Below are 8,143 nucleotides of genomic sequence, written 5' to 3' on the forward strand. Positions count from 1 at the left end.
CATGTTTCAGGACAGTATGGATTTTTATGTATCCATTACCACATCCCTGGTGTCCAGAAAAGCACCAGAGATAAAATAGGTATTCACATGAATGAATGAATGAGGACAAAGTGGCAGGTGCCAGGCTGTGGTCACAACCAACTTGGCTCTTTGATGATAGGGCATTATATCTGAACCCAGCTTGCTCTCTTTCCTGTTTACTTAGCCTAAGTTTATTTTCCCAGGAGATTCCCAGATCATTTATGTCCAGGAAGTTCTCTAAAATGATTCAGTTCTTCTGGCTCCTTGATAGGAGTGGCAAACCTTCAGTCTCCTTTCTCTCCTCATGCCATTCCTATCTGGACATAAAGTTGTAATTGGAGCAATTATAATACAATCTAAATATCTGAGTATTTGAAAATTTCTGTGTGTGTATGTTGCTAAGATCAAACCCAGGAGTCTGCACTGTGGCCTATATCCCCAGGTACTTGGAAGACTGAGGCAGGAGGATTGCAAGTTCCAGGTCAGCCTGGGCAACTTAGCAAGACCCTGTCTCAAGAGAAACAAATAAGCATATGCTCTACCTCCAACTTACATACCAGTACAAAAACTTTCTCTTAAAAATCTACTTGCTTAACATTTCAGACCAAATTTATACAATGGTTTGGGAAAACTCTTGCTAAGACCCTTGGCTGTAAGGCTTATTAGCAAAATCCGAAGTAGAAACAAGACAAAGTCTACACTGTTTTCCATGAGGCAAGGAAAGAGAAAGTAGGTTTAGGGCATGGGAAGGAGAAAGAGAAGAAGAGGCAAAGGAGACGAGATGTCATAAGATTAGACTTAAAACAAGAAAAGGTGGCCAGGAAAAAGTTCCAGGATTTGAGTGACTAAGAACTTTAGGAAGGGGTCTTAATTAGGGAATGCTTTTAGCAGAGTGTAAGATTGCTATGGAAACAAACCTGAAATCTATGTATTTATGAGGCCTGGAAAAGCTACATAACTGAGTATAAGGGTGTCAAAACTACATGCCTAACAGGTCCCTTCTGTGCGAGCAAAAGTAGGTGCATACATTGTTTATAAACACCATGGTGTGGCCAAAAGGGGCAGGGATGGAGGGGAGGAGAGAAGGAGGGACAGAAGGAGGGAGAGAGGGAGGGAAAAAGAGAGAAGGGAGGAAAAGGGAGGGGAAGGGAAGGGGAGAAGGTCTTATCTGAAATCCAATCTTTTTTATCTCCATAGAACTTCTCATATTTTTATTGGTCGATTAGTGTTTATTTAGTATAAATATTCTTTATTTTAAGAATTTTTAAACTTTATGTATGCATCTTATATTCATATATATTATTTTTTAAAAAATCACAAAACATCCTGCCTACAACAGGAAATATTTTACTCCCAGAACAAGACAGGCAAAGTTGTCTCAGCTTCTCTAGTCTCATTCTCAAAACTTTTCAACCACCCCATAAAATGCAGGCTTATCCTGCCAGAGGCAAGAAATGACAGTCCTGATGGGTAAAGCATATTACCTGAGGTTTTTCTTTTTTTTTCTGATCATATTATCCTCTCAATCGAGTTCTGTTTTCACAGTCCGTAACTTCATGTCAAAGATTTTCACATCTTCCTGGCTTTTTGCTTTAGGTGGTTGTGAACGCTGTGATAGCAGTAATGATCAAAACCAAGAAGGAGCAGAAAAAGGAAAAATACTCTTTGTTTCCCAACTATTTTTAATGGTAAAGGGTACTTAAAACTAAAAGGAAAGATATTTTTTAAGATGAATAATAAAAGAAGGCATGAATATCAATGGGAGCTGGGGCCAAGGTAAAAGGAAAACCAAGGTGGTGTTGTTGAAGCTAGAAAATGTATGCCAGTGCCCTGACTCTCACATTTGCTGTGTTTTTTTTTTAAACCTTTGTTAAGCCATTTCATGCTTAATTTTTCCAATTAATTGCATGTATCAAATGGTTTGGAGAGCTTATCACCTGCCCATCTGCCAGTCACTATTAGGTTTTAGAAACACAGGGGTAAATGAGTGACCAACCCTATCTTCAGATCCTCATGGACTTTACAACCTGTGCTTCCCTTTAATTAACTCTAAAGTAAGGAAAATAATAATTGCCTTTTCATAACATTACTGCGAAGATCAAATGAGGATAACTTATGTAAAGGCAATTTGTAAACCATACATGTGGGAGATTAGTATATTTCCCTTTGTTCAGACTAGAATAAGTACTCAGACAACCCGACATTTGTTAAAAGTTAAAACAAAGTTATTAACTTCAATTGTCAGTGCGCAATTGCCTTTGGGAATAAAAATATTCCTTTAAAAACCTTGCAAGGTTTTGTGCAACTCCCATTTTGATCAATATGTAACGTGGCTTACTTTGAAATTTCTCTTCTATATTTCATTTCCAAGTAGGAATTAAATTTCCTTCCTTGAATAATAGAATGCCAGAATAAACAATTGAAGCATTGAGTAAGAATCACAAAATCTAACTTGTTCTATCTTGGTTGGTGAACTGCAGACCAAAAACAAACAAACAAATGAACAAAAAAGCTGTAACTTCAATAGCAATATCCTCAGACATTAGTTATTTTTTTTTATTATACAACATCAGCATAAGATAGTGAAAAATCCATATCTAAAGATAATTTTTAAAAATTATTAAATTAAAACAATCATTTTTCCCTCTCATTTGGAGGATAAATTTATTTTAATTTTTTTTCATATTGGGGATTGAACTCAGGGCACTTAGCCGCTGAGCTACATCCCCAGCTCTAGTTTGTATTTTATTTAGAGACAGGGTCTCATTGAGTTGCTTAGCAACTTGCTATTGCTAAGGCTGGCTTTGATCTCGAGATCCTCCTGCCTCAGCCTCTTGAGCTGCTGGGATTACAGGTATGAGTCAACGTGCCCTGCTAAATTTAACTTTGAAACAAATAGAACCATAGCCCTACGTCCTCTTCTATTCTTATTTATATTGTTTCTTTAAATAAAATTACAGCACTAACATCCTCACAGATCAAGCAATCTTGATATACTAAATGCTTTATCATATTCAAAAATTAAATATTACCTCAAATGAGTATTTCTTGTATTTTAAGTGTTGTTGACAAGTATACCAGGTATAACGTAGGGTTTGATATCATGACATATGCTTTTTGGGTTTTGCCCCAGTTCTTGCATTATATCTTGTATACCTTGTAGTTGTCTTTTCTTCTTGTTTTAGTTTTAGTCTTAGTTTTTGTTTTGTGCAGTACTAGAGATTCAACCCACGGCTTTGCACATGGCAGGCAAGTGCTCTACCACTGTGCTGTACCCCCAGCCCTTTCTATTTTTTATTTTGAGACAGGTTCTCACTAAATTGCCCAGGTTGACCTGGAACTTGTGATCTGACTGCCTCAGCCTCTTGAGTAGTTGGCATTACAAACCTATGTCACCACATCTGACAACTATTATAATTTTCTAAGTAACTAGAAAAATAAGTATCATTTCTTAAAATGATAGCCTTTTGGCTTTGGCTCCTAAGATAGTTGCTGAAGGACCTCAAAGGTAAACTAGCTTTTTACTTTTTTTTTTTTAATTGTTCGTTCTATTTAGCTATACATGGCAGAAGAAGGCATTTCGATTGTTGAACAAAAATGGAGCACAACTTTTCATTTTTCTGGTTGTACACCTGTAGAGTCGCACTATGCATGCAGTCATATATATATGCAGGATAATGATATCTGTTTCATGCCACCATCTTTCATATCTCTGTCTGTCTCCTCATTTAAAAAGAGCTTTTTTGTTATTTATAACAAGCCCCTTTCAGCCTCACCTGAGTTTATGTTAATGAGGTGATTTTTTAGAAGTCTTTAGATAATCACAGGACCTGAGCCTGGGGTTCCAGGAGAACCAAAAAAGTACTCAGGGTTAAAAGTCACAGCAGGAGGGATTTTTCAAGATGGCGGACTAGAGGGTGGCTGCATTTCATGTTGCTCCAGGACTCAGGATTCAAAAGAGGAGATATTGAGAGACTTGGGACCAACTCAAAGCAGCCGGGTGAGTCTCTCCCGTTGGGGAGGCGACCTGGATGGGGTGGTAGTCCCGGAACACAGGGAACTTTGTGAAGTAGAGCTGCCGGCAAGAAGCCCCTCCACCTGCTGGAGCCGTGAACTCGGACAACTGGGAGCGTCGTAGAGGAGGCCGCTCAGCACAGCGCTGTGACTCGGAGCCACCACTGGGGCTCTGGTGGCTGCCCAGGGGAGGAGCGGGGAGGAGAGCTGTGTGGACTCAGAACACCGGGGCCTGCCCTGAGGAGGAGGAGGAGGAGCGTGGCCACTTGGATTCGGAGTGACTATACCAGAGCTACAGGTGGTTGCCAGAGGAGGGACTGCGTGGCAAGCTGTTTGGACTCAGACCACTTCTGAACCCCGGGGCCTGCCCTGAGGAGTAGGAGGAGGAGGTGCGGCGGGTCGTTTGGACTCGCGGTGACTGCATTAGAGCTCCAGGCGGCTGCTCAGAGGAGGCGGGGATTGGTGAGTTGTTTGGACTTAAAGCGACCGCTCCTGAACACCAGGGGGCTGCCTGGAGGAGAAGCGCAGTGGGTTGCTTGGTCTCAAGTGGCCGCACCAGAGCTTCGGGCGGCTGCCCAGAGGAGGCGTGCAGCGGGTCACGTGGATTCAGAGCCACTCAGAGCGACCACTCCTGAACACCCGGGGGGTCACCTGGAGGAGGAGGAGGAGGAACGGGGTGGGTCACTTCAACTCGAAGTGATTGTCCAGGGCTACGGGTGGTTGGTGGGAGGAGGAGGCATGCAGTGAGTTGCTTGGACTCCTAGTGACCGCACCGGAACACTGGGCGGCTGTCTGGAGGAAGAGGCATGGGGCGGGTCTCTGGGACTCAGAGCGATTGTATGGGGCCCCAGGTGGCTGCTCAGAGGAGGGGCCGCATAGCCAGGCGATTAGGTGCACAGCAGGGTCCAGGACCTAGGAGGCTTCTTGGTGGAAGAGCTGCACAGAGACACGCTTAGGGGCGGAGCGAAGGTTCCGGGACTGTGGGCAGATTCTCTGAGGAGGGGCAGCCTAAGGAGATTCATCAGCGACGGGTGAGGCTCCCAGGCCCAGGAGGTAGGGCCGGGCACCTGGGAACTTTGCAGAGGAAGGCAGCCCAGCCCAGGCGGAAGCTGTAAATTGAGGGGAACCTCTAGGAGGGGAACTGACCAGCGAGACCTCCCCACTGGGTGAGTCTTCCCTGCTAGGTGAGGTTTCCCCACAAGGAGGGTAAAACCAGAGACACAGGCCCAAACAGGCCTTGCCTCAGCCCACAGCCTAGTTCCCCTTTGGATGACCATTGGTTAACAAGTGGAGGTACCTCTGCCCACTAGCAGGGAATATACCCCACCTGAAGGCCACAACTCCTAGAGAGGCAGCTTCCTTGTGGAGCACCGCAGTATCAACTTCCTCCAAGACTTCAGCCTACTGAGGCTAAGAGGGGATATATATATAGAAATCTTCAGGGACATTGTAAGTCAATAGAGGAAATCTGCAATATTTCAGTGGTCCACTGATACCTGAACAATATGAGAAAACAAGGAAAGAAAATGCCGCAAACAAATCTAGATGTTACATCAATAAAACCCAATGACAGCATGGCAGAAGAAATGACAAAAAAGGAGTTCAGAATGTACATAATTAAAATGATTAGGGAAGCAAACGATGAGATGAAAGAGCAAATGCAGGCATTGAATGATCGCACCAATCGACAGTTAAAAGAGCAAATACAGGAAGCAAAAGATCATTTCAATAAAGAGTTAGAGATATTGAAAAAAAACCAAACAGAAATCCTTGACATGAAGGAAACAATAAACCAAATTAAGAACTCCATAGAAAGCATATCCAGTAGGATAGAACACCTGGAAGACAGAACCTCAGACATTGAAGACAAAATATTTAACCTTGAAAACAAAGTTGAACAAACAGAGAAGATGGTAAGAAATCATGAACAGAATCTACAAGAACTATGGGATATCATGAAAAGGCCAAATTTAAGAATTATTGGGATTGAGGAAGGCCTAGAGAAACAAGCCAAAGGAATGAACAATCTATTCAATGAAATAATAGCAGAAAATTTCCCAAATCTGAAGAATGAAATGGAAAATCAAGTTCAAAAGGCTTATAGGACTCCAAATACACAAAATTACAACAGACCCACACCAAGGCACATTATAATGAAAATGCTTAACATACAAAATAAAGACAGAATTTTAAAGGCTGTGAGAGAAAAGAACCAAATTACATTTTGGGGAAACCAATACCGATATCAGCAGATTTTTCAATCCAGACCCTAAAAGCTAGAAGGGCCTGGAACAACATTTTTCAAGCCCTGAAAGAAAATGGATGCCAACCAAGAATCTTATACCCAGCAAAACTTACCTTCAAATTTGACGATGAAATAAAATCCTTCCATGATAAACAAAAGCTAAAAGAATTTACAAAAAGAAAGCCAGCATTACAGAACATTCTCAGCAAAATATTCCATGAGGAAGAGATGAAAAACAAAGAAGGAAATCAGCAAAGGGAGGAATTATCCTAAAGGAATTGTCAAATAAAGGAGGAACCAAGTTGTGTCAAATAAATAAATAAATAAAATTTAAAAAATGAAGCAAATGACCGGGAAACCAAATCATATCTCAGTAATAACCCTGAATGTTAATGGCCTGAATTCATCAATCAAAAGACATAGACTGGCAGATTGGATTAAAAAGGAAGATCCAACAATATGTTGCCTACAAGAGACTCACCTCATAGAAAAAGATACCCATAGACTAAAAGTGAAAGGATGGGGAAAAACATACCATGCACATGGATTCAGCAAAAAAGCTGGAGTATCCATCCTCATTTCCGATAATGTGGACTTCAAGCCAAAGTTAGTCAGAAGGGATAAAGAAGGTCATTTCATACTGCTTAAGGGAAGCATAAATCAGCAAGATATAACAATCATAAACATCTATGCCCCAAACAGTGGCTCATCCATGTATGTCAAACAAATCCTCAATTTCAGAAACCAAATAGACCATAACACAATAATACTAGGTGATTTTAACACGCCTCTCTCACCACTGGATAGATCTTCCAGACAAAAATTGAACAAAGAAACCATAGATCTCAATAACACAATCAATAATTTAGACTTAACGGACATTTATAGAATATACCATCCAACCAAGAGCGAATACACTTTCTTCTCAGCAGCACATGGATCCTTCTCTAAAATAGACCATATATTATGCCACAAAGCTAATGTTAGCAAATACAAGAAGATAGAGACACTACCTTGTATTCTATCAGATCATAATGGATTGAAGTTAGAAATAAATGAAAGAGTAAAACACAGAAACTATTCCAACATCTGGAGATTAAACATTATGCTATTATATGATGAATGGATAACAGAAGATATTAGGAAGGAAATTAAAAAATTCTTAGAGGTAAATGAGAACAAAGAAACATCATATCAAAATCTCTGGGACACTATGAAAGCAGTACTTAGAGGAAAATTTATTTCATGGAGCGCATTTAATAAAAGAAGTAAAACTCAACAAATAAACAACCTAACACTATAGCTCAAAGCCCTAGAAAATGAAGAACAGACCAGCACCAAAAGTAGTAGAAGACAGGAAATAGTTAAACTCAGAGCTGAAATCAATGAAATTGAAACAAAAGAAACAATACAAAAAATTGACAAAATAAATAGCCGGTTCTTCGAAAAAATAAACAAAATTGATAATCCTTTAGCCACACTAACAAAGAGAAGACGAGAGAAAACCCAAATCACTAAAATTCGGAATGAACAAGGAAATATCACAAAGGACAGGATTGAAATACAAAACATAATTAGAAGCTATTTTGAAAATCTATACTCCAACAAAATAGAAAATTTCGAAGACATCAACAGGTTTCTAGAGACATATGAATTGCCTAAACTGAACGAGGAGGACATAAACAATTTAAATAGACCAATTTCAAGTACTGAAATAGAAGAAGTCATCAAAAGCCTACCAACAAAGAAAAGTCCGGGACCAGGTGGGTTCTCAGCTGAGTTCTACAAAACCTTTAAAGAAGAACTCATTCCAATTCTTCTCAAAGTATTCCATAAAATAGAAGAGGAGGGAACCCTCCCAAA

Source organism: Sciurus vulgaris (genome assembly GCF_902686455.1).
Source record: "Sciurus vulgaris genome assembly, chromosome: 3".
NCBI lineage: Eukaryota > Metazoa > Chordata > Mammalia > Rodentia > Sciuridae > Sciurus > Sciurus vulgaris.